The sequence below is a fragment of the Diachasmimorpha longicaudata genome, chromosome 19 (genome assembly GCF_034640455.1).
Source record: "Diachasmimorpha longicaudata isolate KC_UGA_2023 chromosome 19, iyDiaLong2, whole genome shotgun sequence".
NCBI classification, from domain to species: domain Eukaryota; kingdom Metazoa; phylum Arthropoda; class Insecta; order Hymenoptera; family Braconidae; genus Diachasmimorpha; species Diachasmimorpha longicaudata.
In genome coordinates, this window is record NC_087243.1 from 1,549,166 (window position 1) to 1,567,339 (window position 18,174).

The following is an 18,174-nucleotide window of genomic DNA, read 5'->3' on the forward strand; positions in this document are numbered from 1 at the left end:
ACAAATCAAGCGACGTGCAAATTTTTATTGTCATGTGGCTAATGCTGGGGAGCATCGCGGAAGTTCGGGGGGAGGGACATGTGATTGAGAGATTCGTCCACACCCCGGGAATTTATTTTGAGCCAATTGGGAGATTGCATTTGAGCAACTACGTTTGGACGGTGGCTGCAAGCACGGATGGTGCATCATGGCTGGCGAGAGCTGATCAACTGCAGGAACATCTGAATTATACGAAGCAACTGTGCTTCAGGGCTGGACCATGGGGTTCCAACGTCCATCACCTGGTGGATCAATGGATTGTCGATTTCGAGGAAACGAGAAGCGTCATCACGGCGTTGTATGGGTTAAATGAGAGGACGATGGATGCTGAAGATGAACGGGAAATACGCGAGAGGATTTCACGTCTGGACGCTGGAGTTCAAGGGACACTGGATAGTTCTGGGAAGCAGTTGCAGATTGTTAACTCTACGCTTCGTCATCTAGCTGAAACGGAACAGATGATTCAGAAGAACGAAAACATCTTGTTGAGGTCTATCAAACAGATAAGGGATGAGGATACGCAGATGGCACACCGGCAACTCGTAGATGAGCATTTTTTGGTGGTCGAAGTCATCTACACTGGGGTGATGCGGGATGCTGCGAGATTAAAAAAACTGCTGACCGACTCCAAGGGGCTAATATTTGACACAGGAGTGTTCACGGAAGAGGGATTGGTCGACCTTCTCAGGAAATCCAAATTACCGAAGGGTTTAAGTTTCCCCTTTGAGTTGGAGGTAGCAGGGGTACATGAACTGCAAGAGGTATCAACTGTTAGTGTATCCGCAGTTGGCATGAAAATCACCACGGTAATAGGAATACCCCTGGTGGATTTCCAAGCATTCGACGTTATGCTGATGCATAGCATTCCTGTGCGGACAACGAACGGGTATCACTCGTACTTGGAGGCATCAAATGCGCTTCTGGTCGTACATGGCGCAACACATCAGTACGTGCCAATGACCGAGGGGCAATTGAATTGCTGCAAGAGAGTTCGGGGACAATACATATGCACCGACTCTTTGCCGATTCAAAAAATGAGAGTCACTAGCCCTTGTGAGGGGCGAATGTACCTGAGCCCAGATAAGATACCGGAAACGTGTAGCACGAGACATCTTCGGCTACAAGGTCTCACGCTTATCAAAATGCGGAAGACTAACGCATGGTTCTACGTGGCACCGGAACCTGAAGCGATTGCCATAGCTTGCGGAGAGGCGGAAATTCGAGACACCCTTCAAGGTTCAGGAATAATGCGGATAGAAGATTTCTGTGAAGTTATCGCTCCTGATTTCACTATCCGTGGCCGAAAGTCAAAGGAAACAACCTGGGAGAACCATATTCAGCCTAGACTGAACTTGACACTAAGTAATGACACCATTACGCAACTACAGCAGCAGGACCATAACGTGAGCGACATTCGACTTACAAACGTCATAGGGAACCTGAAGGAATTGGAGGACCTTCATGTGCAGCTAGAGACCGAAAAGGAAGATCTAGGGAAGCTTCAAAAGAAATTCGACTATCAGGAATTTCTACTCCACCCATCATCAATATTTTCAGTGGTCATGGTGGTTCTTGCCCTTGTACTAGGAGTATCTCTGTACTGCTGGTGCCGGAAACTCTAGCCTGCGTGTGTTAGAGAAGCGAAGGAAGTTGAAAGATTTACTTGTAAATACGTATTGACATTAATTCTCAGGTTTAGCCATGTTTCCTTCTTTTTAAATGCGGTTTCACCTTCTTGAAGGGGCGGTGAAGTTTTGGACGAATTTTGATCGACCCAGACTTTTGATTGGCTATAACTCCTTTAATATTGATTTTATCGAGGAAAAATCTCTTGCCGACGGATTTTACGAATTAAATATAGAATAGGTTTCCGGGCTCTTTTCCGCGAAATTGTTCATAGATAAGGATGTACAGTCTTGTTGAACTATCTAATCTTTCACTATTTCATGCCCCAGAAGTGATGATCGTGGATATTCTTGGGATTTCTACTTTTCCAGAGAACATCTCTTTACCTCCACGGAGGAAAAAAGAATGTTTTTATAATTATTGATGAGATAGGGTTAGAGAAGAAAATTATCACCAGTAATAATTTTCTTCCCCGGCGGGGAGGGATGTTATGCCCCAAAATGCCATAACATTTCAGTTTCGTAATCCGGAGAATACGAGGACACGAAAGTGGCACGTATTATTCGGAATGCAAAACATATGAAGAAAGGAAAATAAAAGGTAATGAATATATGTGGATCAATCCACGTATATTCAACTTATGTAGATAACTGGGGCGCAGCGTCAGCGCTTTACGCCTCGAACTGGCCTCTAGTGCGTCACCGTACGATGTAATACGAATCCACGAGACAATAAATACTCGGGGACTCGTATTCTCAGGGCCAGTTATCCGAATACCATTCATAAGGAGTTACTTCTTCTGTACTTATACTCGCCTGATACTCTGTGCGAGTCTTTAATTGTTAATAAATTTGGGAAATAACCAATAAATATAGTTAATCAATTGAAGATATCTGCTCCTATCCACTATCCGCGAGTGTGAACCTCGAAACCCGAACCCAACCGCTCGGGTCCATTACAAAGCTCTTTTGTTATTCTTTCTGTCTATCCTGTTAATTTCTGTGATAAGGAAACTTTTGTTTTTTTGGAGTTGGATAATTTTCTTGTTATAATAGTCCTCGAGACGACTTTTTTGTTTGATTGTTGAGACAACGTTTGCTATTGCATCCAGGATGATTTTATTGACTTCGGATATGTGTGTTTCGCTTTCCTCGTTATCAAGGTTTCTGAGATTATCGATTTTGACTTTACAGCTTTTTTGTATATAGTCAGAGAATTTCTGCCAGTCCGTGGCTCCAAAGTTGAGTTGTTTTTCTGGTTCATGAATTTCTAGTGTTAGTCTGTTATCGAGTGATATGTTGAATTCGATGCCTCTGTGATCGCTGTCATAGTCTATTGTTTTTAAACGTCCGTCTTTCTCTGTGTTTGTTATTGTTAATCTGGCGTCAGACAAAGATACATCGAGGTAGGACCCCTCCCTGGGCATGGATGGCTCATGAGAGATGTTAAATTGGATTTTGAATTCGAATTCGTTGTCTTCTATCCATTTGTTCAAGGCTAGCCCTCTGTTATTGTGGTTAAAGTTTCCCCAATTTTCATGTTTGGCGTTAAGATCACCTGCTAGAATGTAGTAGACTTCTGGGTTATTAAGTTTGAGTTCAGTGAAGAGGATTTGGAGTTCCTGCATAAATTCTTTTCTGTTGTCACCTACCCCGTAGGCTGCAATGATGTACAGAATGTCCGTATTATTTATGTTAGTTTTTATGATGGTGGTTTCTAGGCATTTGAAATTGGGCGTCGATCTTGTTGCTGTTTTTGTCGCTTTGATTGACTCTTTGATTAAGGTCGCCGTACCCCCAGCCATGGCTGATCTGTCGTCGCGGTAAAGTCTGTAATTGTCGAAGTAAGGATTGTGCATCTCCGATAGCTTGGTCTCACTGAGTAGTACACAGTCTGGGTCATTTTTTTTTATGAATTGGAGTAGGGATGCTCTACGTTGGTTCGATATGATTGAGTTAACATTAATTGCGAAACATTTTAATTCGTTAATTGATTTAAATTTTTGGGGTTGATTAGATGTATTATGCATTGTTGGTGTGAAACAGGTTGGCCTTCTCCATTGTTGATAGGATGAAATTTAGTTGGTTGGCGTGTTGATCTAATGCGAACTGCCAGGTGTTGCATTTGGCGTTGATGATTGAGGTAATGTCTTTCTGAAATTTGACGAATAGATGGGATAAGTTAGAGGAGTCCGTAAGGGGGGTGTTAAATGGGGGCCTAGGAGCTGCGTGCCTGAATGTGTTAGTGGTTTCAGGGTTCATAGGTGTTATGTAGGTGGGTTTATTCTGAGGTAGTGATGTAGAGTGAGGTGTGGTGGTGGGATGGGTGGAGTTCCTTACTACTGAGCTGTAGTTTAGGCCCGGTATGGTTTTTTTGAGTATTTTCTCCTTGATAATATTTCTTTGTTTGGAAAAATTTTGTTTCTTGAGCCTAATTTTCAGTCTCATTTCTTTTTGTACTGGACAGCCTTTATAAGATGCCGGATGGCCTTCCTGTTTGCAAATTACACAGGCTACTCTAGGGGTTTGGGATTGAGAACCATCAGATTCCATCCCTTCTGTGATATTGCGCGGGCAGTGCCCGGGTAAGTGGTCGTTAGAGCATTTTACGAGTCTGTGAGTTAGATTGCAATTACTCCCGGTGTGGCCGCCTCTTTGGCAGTTTTTGCATTGCGAAGTGTTCTTTTTTTAAAAAAGTTTTTCCCACGAAACGATTTGGTGAAAAATTTTATTTAATTTCCTGACATTCCCGACTGAACTGGATGGGGATAATTGCACGATAAACATTGGAAGCTTCCTGTTGGATTCTATGGATTTTTTGGTTAAGAAGCGTTTGACGTTGGTGAATTCTACGTCTTTTAGTTTGCACCCTTCCTTTTTGAGCTCTTCGAAGACTTCAAGGTCAGAATAGTTGCCCGCGAGGTTCTTTAATAGTAATGTCTGAGGTTTTACTTCACTTTGGGTGAAAGTGAAGAATGGAGTTTTTTCTACAATAAGGACATTTTTAGCTAGAATATAATCGTGGGCATTGCTTAATAATAATGATGATTTGAAATCGGTGACTCTTTTGATGTTGAAGTCTTCTGTGAGGTTGCTTTTGATATTTGTATCTATTAATTCGACTATTTCCTCAGGGGATTTGTTGTGTATATGTAATGGTGGTACGGTATCTAACCACTGCACTACTGGGTTATTGTGATATTAAGAGTTTTGCAAAATGGTGAACATTCAGAAAGTCCCAATTTCCTTTTTGTATTATTAATGAACAAAATCAATCTGCTATTTAATTGTTAGTGTTTCTGAGGAGAGTGATCTGTAACTGCAAGTTACATTAAATTGTCTGAGACATTCGGAGTGACTAATTACACAGAATTTATTCTATTACCATTCGTAATTGATAATTGCATAATATTCAAATGGTTTTATAAACTCTTTTCTAATTCCGTTTTTTTTTCCTCCGATTTGGAATATCCCGTTAATTTTTGACCAAAGCATTTCCGAAAATATCCGAAAAAAAAACGATGAAGATACTCGGGACAATTCCGCGAACTCGAAAAACTCCTGCGGGCCAATGAACGTCAATGTTTTGTTTTGACCATGACACAATACACTCACCCGAATGGGATTCAAAACAGAAGTTAACTGAATCTCGTTCATTCAGTCGCTTAAAATCGGTGGGGAATCCTTTACAAGTGATTTTTTTGACGGGTTTATCGAAGTTTCATACCACTTGGATATGGAGAACACAGGAAAGCGGGACCAAGGCTCGAAACATGCAGTTTCCGGTATTCCAGTATCGAAGAAGAGGAAGGTATTTCAAGAATCCTGGAAAAAAGAGCCTAAATTTTCAAGTTGGTTGGAGAGTGTTGAAGGTAAGCTAAACAGTGCGTTTTGTTGTGCGTTTTTATCAACAAGACGGGAAGTTTTATATAGCGTTCCACATTTCTTGTGACGTCAAAGGAAATCGTTGGATAGGATTTTGGATGAGGTAGGAAGGGGAACAGGATAATTCTCCATAATTTTGCAAGAAAAATTACTGAAAAAATGGATAGTCCAGACCGGGATTTGAACCCGGGACCTTCCGATTATGCATCGGGTGCTCTCCCAACTGAGCTATCCGGCTCCTAGCCATTTCTTCGATTCACTTTTCTTGCCTATATGGAGCACCGCCGTCCTTCATTCGGCAATCATTTTTATCAACAAGACGGGAAGTTTTATATAGCGTTCCACATTTCTTGTGACGTCCAAGGAAATCGTTGGATAGGATTTTGGATGAGGTAGGAAGGGGAACAGGAAAATTCTCCATAATTTTGCAAGAAAAAGTACTGAAAAAATGGATAGTCCAGACCGGGATTTGAACCAGGGACCTTCCGATTATGCATCGGGTGCTCTCCCAACTGAGCTATCCGGCTCCTAGCCATTTCTTCGATTCACTTTTTTTGCCTATATGGAGCACCGCCGTCCTTCATTCGGATTGCTGCTGAAAAATCTGAGCTCCAGAAACACGCGAGTAGTGATAAACATAAAGAGAACCTTTTAAAATCATTTCCAATTAATCGCGAGGTAGAAAATTGTGATGAAGGTATTGTTCTTGAGAAAGATTCCTGTAGTGTCGCGTCAGGTTATCAAGAATCGGTAACAACCGCCGAAATTCTCCTCGCCAATTTCTTTGCTGAACACAACGTTCCCATTTGTGTTGTGGATCATCTCACTCCTGTTCTCAAAAGAGCAATTTTGGATAGTCAAATCACGAAAGATATGTCTCTCGGGCGTACAAAGTGTACAAGTCTGATTGAAAAAGTTTTAGGGAAGGTCACGAATGAAACTCTCGTTAAAATTTTGCGGGTAAATAAATTTTCAATTCTGGTCGATGAAACAACGGATGTTTCAAAAACGAAAATTCTTTGTATTCTCGAGAGATATGTTTCCCCTAAAGACGGTAAATTTAAAACTGACTTTTTAGATCTTATTAAGTTAGATGCAACGGATTGCTCCGCGGAAAAAATTTATAATCCCTTCAAAAAATCCGTCGAAGAAAAACAAATTCCCATTAAAAATATTGTCGGGTTGCCTTGCGACAATGCAAGCGTTATGGTTGGCGTGAAAAATTGTTTCGCACAAAGATTAACATGGGAAGTTTCCAATCTTATCTTGATGAACTGCACTTGCCATTCATCCGCGATCATTGCTTCAAAGGCCTGCAGTAAATTACCTAACGAACCGGAGGAATTGATGAAAGGTATATCGGGATACCTGTCGAACAGTCCTAAACGTTGCGAAATGTTAGCTGAATATCAAGAATTTTTTAATGTCGAAAAATTAAAAATTTTGAATTTATCAATTACGCGATGGTTGTGCTTGCATTAATGTGTGGTGCGTATTATTCATAATTGGGAACCTTTGAAATTATTCTTCTCATCAGCTATGCTGGAAGAACAGTCACCTTCAGCACAGGAGTTGTACGAATTACTTGAAGATCAATGTGTTAGAGCTTATTTCCTTTTTTTGAACTATACGATGCATTCTTTCAACTCTTTTAATGCTCTATTCCAGTCTCGCGAATTCATGCTTCATAAATTGGCTGGAGAAAGTCAAGGACTCATTCGTACAATGGCCCGCAATTTTTTGAAGAAAAATATAATTCAAAACCTCTTCACCACTTCTATCAACATTAGTCATCCCGATCATTTGCTACCTTTAAATGGAATATCTCTCGGGCCTGAATGCGATAAGCTTGTTAGAACTTTTCCAGCAAATGTCGCTGAGCAATTTCGTCTCAGATGTTTACAGTTCTACATAACCGCGACTTCTGAAATGAAATCTCGTTTGCCACACACACATCCCATAGTTAAAAATTCGAAATTCTTGAGTCCTACGGAAGCCCTAGAAGACGGTGATGAACGTATCGAGTCTACAGTGATTAATAATCTAGCCCAGCACTTCGCAAATTTTGACGAAAGTGCTCTTGCTGTTGAATGGCATGCATTACCCGACGCCTTTGCTAATCCAAGAGATAAGAAACGCGTAGAATCCTTCTCAGCGGATTTATTTTGGAGGGAGTTTTCAAAGTTGAAAGATTTCACGGGTTCTCTTCGATTCCCTAATTTAGGTCAACTCACGAAAATTGTTTTGTGTTTTCCACATTCTAATGCTGAGGCTAAGCGTATTTTTTCTATTGTAACCGACGTGAAAACCAATAACGCAACAAACTTGGTAATGATTGCCTTAAGTCCATTTGTCAGATACGATCCTCCATGCAATGTCACAATGTTGACTGCACAACCATTGAAATAACTTCAGATCATCTCGCGTTACAAAATTCAAGTAATTTGTATTCAAATTGGAGGTCGTAAAGTTGGATGTTCTTTATGTTATACACGTTCGCGTCCTTCATCACCTCTTCATTTTGCCGGTATGCCGCCAACACTCTTTAGCTATTTCAATCAGAACAAGGGTTCAATCAGAACAAGGGACTTCGGGAGTCGCGGGTGATGTCGAAATCGGCGGGTGGAGGGGTGGTTCCACATGGTGGAGGGCGAAATCGGTTGGCGGAGGGGTGGTTTCACGCGCGGGTGGGGGTTCGGGGGGACATGCTGCTTCGCAGTGCGAAGGGCATGGATGCTGCGGTTCGTCGGAACCTCCCGCAACGGTGGAGGCCGGCGAAAATCCGACGCCACACGTGGGTCTGGGTCTCAGGGGAAGTGGGTGGGTATCCCTCGGGAAAGGGACGGTTCGCGGGGTGGGTCGTCGGGTCCAACGGGTGGGATCCCCCTTTCTGTGGGTCTGCTCTCTCTCTGCTCCTCTTTCGAGGGGGGCCGAGGCGGAGCACTCTTTCAGCGCCTCCACCGGGCCCCGCTCCGAGCTACCCAGCTCGGCGGGAACCGGGAGGCCCCTCCCAGGGATGGCGCCCAGCGTCCCGAGCTACGCAGCTCGGTCCCGCGGGGAACCGCCCCATCTAATCCTGGATCTCCCAGCGGATGTTGAGAGAATGGCAGAAGTACTGGGTGACGTACTCACCAAAGCCTGCCAAGATTCGATGCCGCGCCGTCAACATTACCGTCGCGCGAATCCGTGGTGGACCGATGAGCTGACCAGCAAACGCAAGCTGGTCAGTCGTCTGCGAAACGGCTACCGAAGGGAGACTACTCCTGACGCGCGAAAAATCAAGCAGAATAGGTATCGTGTAGTCTTACGGTTATATACCAGACTACTTAGGACGTGTAAGGAAAATAGCTGGCGCGGATATATTACGACGGAAAGCAACGCGAATCCCTGGGGCTTTCACTACAAATACGCGGCAGATAAATTGGGTGTAGGCACGGTACTCAGCACACTTGGAATCGCGAATGGCACGACACTGACGATGAGTGAGACTGCTGAGGTACTGTTGGACACACACGTACCTGACGATGACCCCAATGACGACACACCGGAACAGACCGACATTCGCGACCGCGCGAAGAACCTAAGGGTCCAGACAGAGGACGCACGAGACTTGACGGACGACCAACTTATGGGTCTCGTAAAGACCCTTAAAAATGACAAAGCCCCAGGATGCGATTTAGTAGAAGTTAGGGTCCTGAAAGGCGCGGTCATGAGGATGCCTCACCTCTTCACCGGACTTTTCAAGGCCTGCCTTAAGCACGGCGTTTTCCCCACCGTTTGGAAAGTCGGCACACTTCGGGCTCACCTCAAAGGAGCTCACAAGGATGTGTCCGACCCCAAATCCTACCGTCCCATTTGCCTCTTGTCGGTCAATTTTTCGAAAAGGTCCTTCACGGGATCCTGTCGGCAAAAGTCCTTACCGAGGACAAAATATCAGGACGTCAATATGGCTTTCTGCCTGGACGATCCACGGAAGACGCGATAGTAGAGTTGCGTGCATTAGCCGAGCGCCGTAACGACAAGAGGTACGTCATTGGACTCCTCTTCGATATCTCAGGAGCCTTTGACAACGTGTGGTGGCCCCTAGTCCTCCAGTCTTTGGCGGATCGAGACTCAATGCGGTATTATGAAAACAACCTTGCCAGGTTATTGTTTTCGGAAACCTCGCATGGCCTATTAATCTACTCTAGTTACATAATAACAAACACTTAGGCCATTACCCACTGCCAAGGGGGGGTTTGGAAAAATCCATACTGTCGGCCAGTTCAGATGGCCGAAGGACACTTTGCAACCATGACGGCGCCAGGTCACAAGTGACTGACGCAGGCATGGCTCCCGCGGGGAACCTCGGGGCGGTGGTCCTTGTTGTCAGCCTGACACCCAGAATGCGAAAAGTGGATAAGGGTATTTGGGACTAAAAGAAATAGAATAGAAGAAGAAGTGGAAGAAAAGAGAAGAGAAGAGGTGATGTAATTCTCATTCATATCTCCAACCGGGACAGGGTTACCCGGAGAAGGTTACCGGGTTCCTGTCCCACGACTCTCGTCTCCGATAACGAGAGCTGGTTGGTCCCATTCATTCATTCACTCATCGTCGCCGCCGTTTCTCATTTCCGCCTACGCTTCCACGCATTTCAACCACATGCAGTCTCTACAAAAATCCGCAAACACGGCGAATGACTCCCTCGACGACACTAGCGCTTGTGCCGCCTGGGGCCATGGGCGATTCCCAATTATTCCCGCGATGCACTCCCGCTGTGGTGCATATATCGGACAGTCCATGATGAGGTGCTGGACTGTGCCTTCAGCCTGGTCGCACTCGCAGTTGCGTGATTGGGCAAGGCCCCGGTCATGAAGATAAGACCGGAATTGCCCATGCCCTGTCAGGACCTGCGAGACCCAGTGGTCGCACTCGACCCACTTACCGTCCAGGCGCGCCGCAGTATCGAGGAAGAACGCAAAGGCGTTCCTCCCGGTTGAGGCCCGCTCAAACCTATCCCTCCAGAGATTCCGGATCTCTGCCTTTATATCCTCGACTGCCTCGATCGGGCGGCCGTTGTCATCAGCGCGCGGATTCGCGGGGTCTATTTCTATATCACCTATTCTGACCGCAATGCCTTTCTTGGCTTGGTAGAGCGCTGCTCTTTCCCTCAATAATAGGTCCACAGGAAGAACTCCCGCCGCTGCGCAGAGTGCTTCATGTGAGGCCGTCCTATACGCGCCAGTCACCGTCAGGAGCGCGCTCCTCTGCGCGGTACGGAGTTTCCTCCAGTCGTACAGTGTGCACCGGTCCACCCACCCGTGGGCTGCATACGACGCGACAGCCTGCAAAACGCCCTGAAAAACGACTTTAACCGATCGGTATCGGAGCCCCCAATGCTTGTGCATTAGGGCCGATAGCCGAGTGAAAAGGACCCTAGCTTTTTCTAGAATATGTAAAGTATGGGTCCGGACCCACATATTCCTATTAAAATGTACCCCGAGGTACCTAACGCTCCCCTTAAACCCGATCTTCTCCTCGGCGAGCCTAATTTCGGGTGGGCGGATATCCAACGCCGGTTTCACGCGTCGGCGTGTCTTTCGCGCCCGATCCCACCTGTACTGCGTCGGCGGCGCTCTCTTCTGCGAATTGCATGACAGGACTATTGCCTCTGTCTTGCTCTTCGAGAGTTCGAGCTTCGCCGATGCGCACCACGAGGCGATGTGATTAACGACGGCTTGACCTATTCTTTCTATCTCCTTGCGCGAGTCGGCCGAAACGACCGCGATAAGGTCGTCCGCGTACGCGACTTCGATTTCGCCGAAGTTTTGCTCGATGCTCTTAAGGAGGGCATCGAACATGAGATTCCAGCAAGCGGGGCCCAGGACTGATCCTTGTGGACAGCCCCGGGTGGCCGGCTTGGAAACCTCTTGGTCGCTCCAGGCGATCTTGACGGTCCGATTGTCAAAGTAGCTCCGGAGCACTTCGAAGACATTCTTCGGACAGTCTCGATCCGCCAAAGACTGGAGGACTAGGGGCCACCACACGTTGTCAAAGGCTCCTGAAATATCGAAAAGGAGTCCAATGACGTACCTCTTGTGGCTACCGCGTTTGACTAAATCACGCAACTCTACTATCGCGTCTTCCGTGGAGCGTCCAGGCAGAAAGCCGTATTGACGTACTGATAATTTGTCCTCGGTACGGACTTTCGACGTAAGGATCCCGTGCAGGACCTTTTCGAAAAATTTACCGACAACCGTCAAGAGGCAAATGGGACGGTAGGATTTGGGGTCGGACACATCCTTGTGAACTCCTTTGAGGAGAGCACGAAGTGTGCCGACTTTCCAGACGGCGGGGAAAACGCCGTGCTTCAGGCAGACGTTGAAGAGTCGCGTGAAGATGTGAGGCATCCTCATGACCGCGACTTGCAGGACCCTAACTTCTACTAAATCGCATCCGGGGCTTTGTCATTCTTAAGGGTCTTGACGAGACCCTTAAGTTGGTCGTCCGTCAAGTCTCGTGCGTCCTCTGTCTGGACCGTTAGGTTTCTCGCGCGTTCGCGGATGTCTGTCTGTTCCGGTGTGTCGGCGTTGGGGTCGTCGTCGGGTACGTGCGTGTCCAACAGTACCTCAGCAGTCTCACGCATTGTAAGTATCGTTCCATGCGCGGTTCTAAGGGTGCTGAGTACCGTGCCTACACGCAATTTATCAGCGGCATATTTGTAATGGAAGCCCCAGGGATTCGCGTTGCTTTCCGTTGTTATGTAACCGCGCCAGCTATTTTCTTTACATGTCCTAAGTAGCCTGGTGTAAGACCGCAGGACTACACGATACCTATTCTGTTTAATTTTTCGCGCGTCAGGGTTAGTCTCCCTTCGGTAGCCGTTACGGAGACGACTGACTAGCTTGCGTTTGCTGGTCAGCTCCTCGGTCCACCACGGATTCGCGCGACGGTAATGTCTGCGGCGCGGCATCGAATCTTGGCAGGCTTTGGTGAGTACGTCACCCAGCACCTCTGCCATTCCCTCAACATCCGCTGGGGAGTCCAGCGGATGGTCCGCGAGTTTCTCACGGGCCTCCTCATCGAAGGTCGCCTCGAACTTTTCCCAGTCGGCCCGACGAACGTTGAACCGCATGGTAGAGCCCTCGCCGACACCCGAGTTATTGACGCGCTGTGAGGAACTCCGGATCGCTAAACGAAAGAAAACCGACGTGTGGTCACCGGTGGACCACTCGTTCTCCAACCTCCATGCCCGTATGAATTTATACATGCCAGGAGTGGCCAGTGTGACGTCGATGAACGACGTACCTGCGGCACTCCTGAACGTTAGGCCCTGCCTAGCATCATTCGCGACGCGGAGACCGAAAGACTCGATGAGCTCACCCAGGAGGACACCACGGTCAGTGGTCCTGGGGCTCCAAAGGGAGTGTTGGGCGTTGGAATCGGCCGCCACCAGAACGCGGCGACCCCTGAGACAGCTGAGAACCTTTTCAAGCTGCCTCAGGTGGATTTCTATGTCGTCCGAGTACTGAAAATAACTGGAGACGACGAAGAAGGATCCACCGGGAACGCGGGCTTCAGCACAGATGCAATGTGCTGTACTAAGTTGGGACACGTAAGCAATCTCCACGATGGAGTTGCACGCAACGACTGCCGCCAACGGTCGCTCCGTTGAGCTCGCGGCAATACGCATTCCGAGTCCTAGGCCGCGGATGGCCCAGGTGTTCGCCTCACGAATGGCATACGGCTCTTGGAGCAACAATATGTCCAGACGCTCTTTGCGAATTAGCTGGAAGACCTCCCCGGTTACTGCAATTGAGCGGGACATGTTCAATTGCAGTATTCTAACGTCGCGTTGCGCGCCCGGTCCCTCGATCGCAGGGGTCCGGGGAGGATGACCTATTGGAACGGGGGGTACCGGTGAGCCTCCGGTCGCGACGCGATGACTATCGATCCTACTTAAACTAACGTGGCACTCGCGAACCCTACCTAATAATTGAGTGGACTCACCGGTCGAAGTTCTTGAAGATCCAGGCGTTGGCTGGTTCGGCTGCGCAGTCGATCCCCCGTTGTCTGCGACGTCCTCGACGTCCTCGTGGACAGCACGAAGGCTGGAACCTTTCCCTCGTCGGGAGGGCAGTACCCCGGCGCACGGCGGGCGACTACGAACCCTTGAGGGCACCACCCTCCTTGGGTCCCTCGTTGTAGTCGCTGATGGAGTTCCTCTGGCATGCTGGGAAGCGATGCGCAGACTTCGCCGCACGACGGACCCATCATTGTGCCCCCCCCCGGAGATCCGATTGGGGGCAGTTTAGCCTTCGGAATAATTTGCCAATAATGCTCTGCCATGGTTGAAGTTGACGAGACGGTCGCCGGCCGTGCCAAAAAGTAGGAGCTGAAAAGCTGAAAAGTAAAGTAAACACAAAAAGAATAAATAAGAGGATTAAGGATTAGCTGTGGCGGTTCCCCGCGGCACGGAGCTGGGTAGCTCGGGACGCTGAGTACCGTCCCTGGGCGGGGGCCTTCCGGTTCCCGCCGAGCTGGGGAGCTCCGATCGGGGCCCGGTGGAGGCGCTGAAGGAGTGCTCCGCCTCAACTCCCCTCGAAAGAGGAGCAGAGAGGAAGCAGACCCACAGAAAGGGGGAACCCATCCATCCCACCCGACGAACCACCCCGCGCACCGTCGCTTTCCCGAGGGATACCCACCCTCTCCCCCTGCGACCCAACCCCACGTGTGGCGTCGCGTTTTCGCCGGCCTCCACCGTTGCGGGAGGTTCCGACTACTAACACGTGGCTGGAACAAGTTGCGAGAATCGCAATGTCCATGCCCTTCGCACCGCGAAGCAGCCTGTCCCCCTGAACCCCCACCCGCGCGTGGAATTACCCGTCCACGAACCGATTACGCCCTCCACCACGTGGAACCACCCCTCCACCAGCCGATTTCGCCCTCCCTCGCGTCTCCCGAAATCCAACCCACCCCACCGCGACCCTCCCCCTCCAAACCCCCCGATAAGTAGGTCTCGCTGCGCTCCACCCACCGGTCTCGCCCTCCACCACGTGGACCCACGCCTCCACCACGTGGAACCACCCCTCCACCAGCCGATTTCGCCCTCCCTCGCGACCCCCCCCCCACCGAAACCCCCCCGGGGCACAGGGGTTCACCGTGCACCCGCAACCACCCCTTGGTATAATTATTGAGACCCCCCAAAAGGGGGATCCCAATCCCTACACCAAGTTCGACTCAGGGTCCGCGGGTTTGTCACACCCCGTGTGTAAGGGCGGTTTTACCCGCCATTACACCCCCTGCGGGAGGCGGATCGAGACTGCCCGAAGAATGTCTTTGAAGTGCTCCGGAGCTACGTCGACAATCGGACTGTCAGGATCGCCTGGAGCGACGAAGAGGTTTCCAAGCCGGCCACCCGGGGCTGTCCGCAACGATCAGTCCTCGGCCCCGCTTGCTGGAATCTCATGTTCGATGCCCTCCTCAAGAGCATCAAGCAGAACTTTGGCGCAATCGAAGTCGCCTGCGCGGACGACCTGATCGCGGTCGTATCGGCCGACTCGCGTAAGGAGATAGAAAGAATAGGTCAAGCCGTCGTAAATCACATCTCGTCGTGGTGCGCATCAGCGAAGCTCGAACTCTCGAAGACCAAGACAGCGGTAATAGTCCTGTCATGCAATTCGCAGAAGAGAGCGCCGCTGGTGCAGTACAGGTGGGATCGGGCGCGAAAACGACGCCGGCACCTAAAACCGGCATTAGACAGCCGCCCACCCGAAATTAGGCTCGCCGGGCAACAAATTAAGTTTAGGGAGAGCGTAAGGTACCTCGAGGTACATTTCAATGGAAATATGCGGGTCCGGGCCCATGCTTTACATATATTAGAAAAATCTAGAGTTTTTTTCACTCGGCTATCGGCCCTAATGCAGAAGCATTGGGGACTCCGATACCGATCGGTTAAAATCGTGTTTCAGGGCGTTTTTCATGTTGTCGCGTCGTATGCTGCCCACGGGTGGGTGGACCGGTGCACGCCCTACGACTGGAGGAAACTCCGTACCGCACAGAGGAGCGCGCTGCTGACGGTGACTGGCGCGTATAGGACGGCCTCACGCGAAGGACTCTGCGCAGCGGCGGGAGTTCTTCCTGTGGACCTTTTTGCGGGTAACAGTATGCGCAGGAGCCATGGACCCCCTCTTCGCAAGAGGGCCGGATGTATCCCATCCGGACCCGGGCTCTTGTACATTTCGAAGGAGTCCACCGCCCATCGCAGCCTGTCCAGCGTTACTATTCTTGCGGCTAGCTCGCAGCCAGGATCGCCGCTTCCTGTTCGCGTCCAGTCCGCCTCAGGGCACTCTCCCGGGTGCTCTATAGTAGAGTCCGGAAAGTGCGCGCGAACCAGATGCTCAAGGACCTCTCGCGGTTCTGTGATGGTCTCCCCGGTTGTCAGCGTGATTCCACCAAGCCTTTGTGCAGGGCCTCCCGAGAAAACCCTGCGAAGCCTGGAGACGCTTGATAGTGCCTCCAGTTCCTCACAGTATCTTCTCCAGGTGAGCTCCTTTGATTGGTTTAGGAGCCTCTTCTACTCCCTCTGCACGTTTCTGTACAGAGTCCAGTCTTCGGCTCTCTTGGAGTTGTGCGCTCGGATCCCGAGTCTCCTGGACTGGCTTGTCAGCCTATCCAGTTCACGACTCCACCAAGGCACTTTGTTTCCTTGCCTCCATCGTTTAGCCGGGCATGCCATCTGGAAGGACTTGGTTAGGGCAACGTGGATTCTTTCCACCTCGTCCTCCAACGCGTCCTACCCTGAGCCTTTCCTCTAGGTTCCTCCCCAAGGAGTCCCAGTCGGTGGCCCTTGGGTTTCTGCGCAGACGGTCCTGCTGTACTTTGGCACAGCCCTTAATGCTAAATCTAATGCGTCGATGGTCGGAGAGTGTGTCCTCCCGGTCCACTCTCCAGTCCATGCATCGCTCCGCCAGACGGCGGGTGCACATGGTTATGTCAATGATACATCGACAGCGCGAGGTAACAAACGTAGGGCTCGATCCCCTGTTTAGGATCACCAGGTCCACCAGGGCCATAAATTCCAGGAGAGCAGTGCCCCTGTCATTACATCTCTCACTGCCCCTCACCACGTTCTGCGCATTTGCGTCCCACCCTATGATGAGTGGCAGCTTTTTGGCTCTGCAGTGATTCACCAAATCACGCAGTTCCTTGGTAGGTAGTGGTGTCGGTGAGTCATGCGGGAAATAAGCCGAGCAGAATACAATGTGCTCTGATTCTGCCTCCCCCCGAAGTCTTACAACAACCGCCACCAAATCTCTGTGGCAGCAGTTAGCCATTCCCCTGGCTCCGCACGCTTTTTTGACAGCAATGCAAGCCCTGGGGCCCAAGTCGCCCCGGGCATAGAATAGCTCCTCCTCGCCTCCAGATAAGCCTTTAACCGAGCCTCCGTGATGCCAGGGCTCGTGTATAAGGCATAATTAAATATAAAAATATAATAATTACATGTATGGACACTTGAAAAATACGATCTACTTACTGATGACTTGGTAGTATGCCATAGTGTAGTTTCACTTTTTTTGCACAAGTTTGATCACTTTGAACTTCTGAGTTATCGCTATCACACATATTTTAGTGTCAAAAATTGAAATTAAAAATTAAATAAAACGCAGATTAGGTGTACTATAGTAAACAACAACGTCGAACTGAGTGAGATGCCATACCGTACACTCTACTACATATAAAATATATACAGGGTGTCCCAAAATTGAACCTCCAGACTTTAAACTTAAGTTGGGGGTGAAATTCTGGATCGAAAAGTCCTGAGCGACTTTTTGATCAGACGCACCCTCTTCAACTTATTCAGGGTTGAAGTTGGACGAATCAGGGGCGTGGAATACCCGGTCGCACGACGGTGGGGAAAACGTTCGAGTGCGGTAGTGTCGCCACCATACGGTACTACTCCCCTGCGGGGCGAGGCTTGCCGTGGCGACGGGTCGCCGCGCTATACTGAGGTCTACATATATATACAGGGGGGCTTCAAAAGAACGTATACACACTTTAAACTATTGTAGTTTTCCCGCTCTACAAGGCTAATGTTATATTTCTTCGCCAGGTTCTAGCATAATCGTCCTTCTATGTTATATTATGAATTGGAATTCGTAATATCAACATGGGGGACGTACGTTTGAGTTTTGGAGAATGTAAGCAGGTTATTAAGTGGTACTGGAAGTTTGAGAATGTAAATGAAGTTCAAAGACAGTGGAGAAGGGAGTATGATACAAAACCACCTTCAAGATTAACAATTACACGCATACGAGACAAATTCGAAGTTCATGGAACAGTGTGTGATGTGCATAAAGGTCATTCAGGTCGGTCTCGAACAGCTACAAGTGATGAGTCATCAACGGCAGTCTTGGAACTGTTTCAACGCTCTCCTAACAAATCTTCAAGGCAAGGGGCACGTGAAAGTGATGTAAGTGCTAGCAGCGTGCTACGCATTCTGAAGAGAGGCAAGTATCGTGTTTACATTCCAAGGCTGGTGCAACAGCTAAATGACGACGATCCAGATCGAAGGTTGCAATTTTGTGAAAGGATTCAGGAGATGGTGATACGTTAACCGGGATTTATGGATAGCATCATTTGGTCG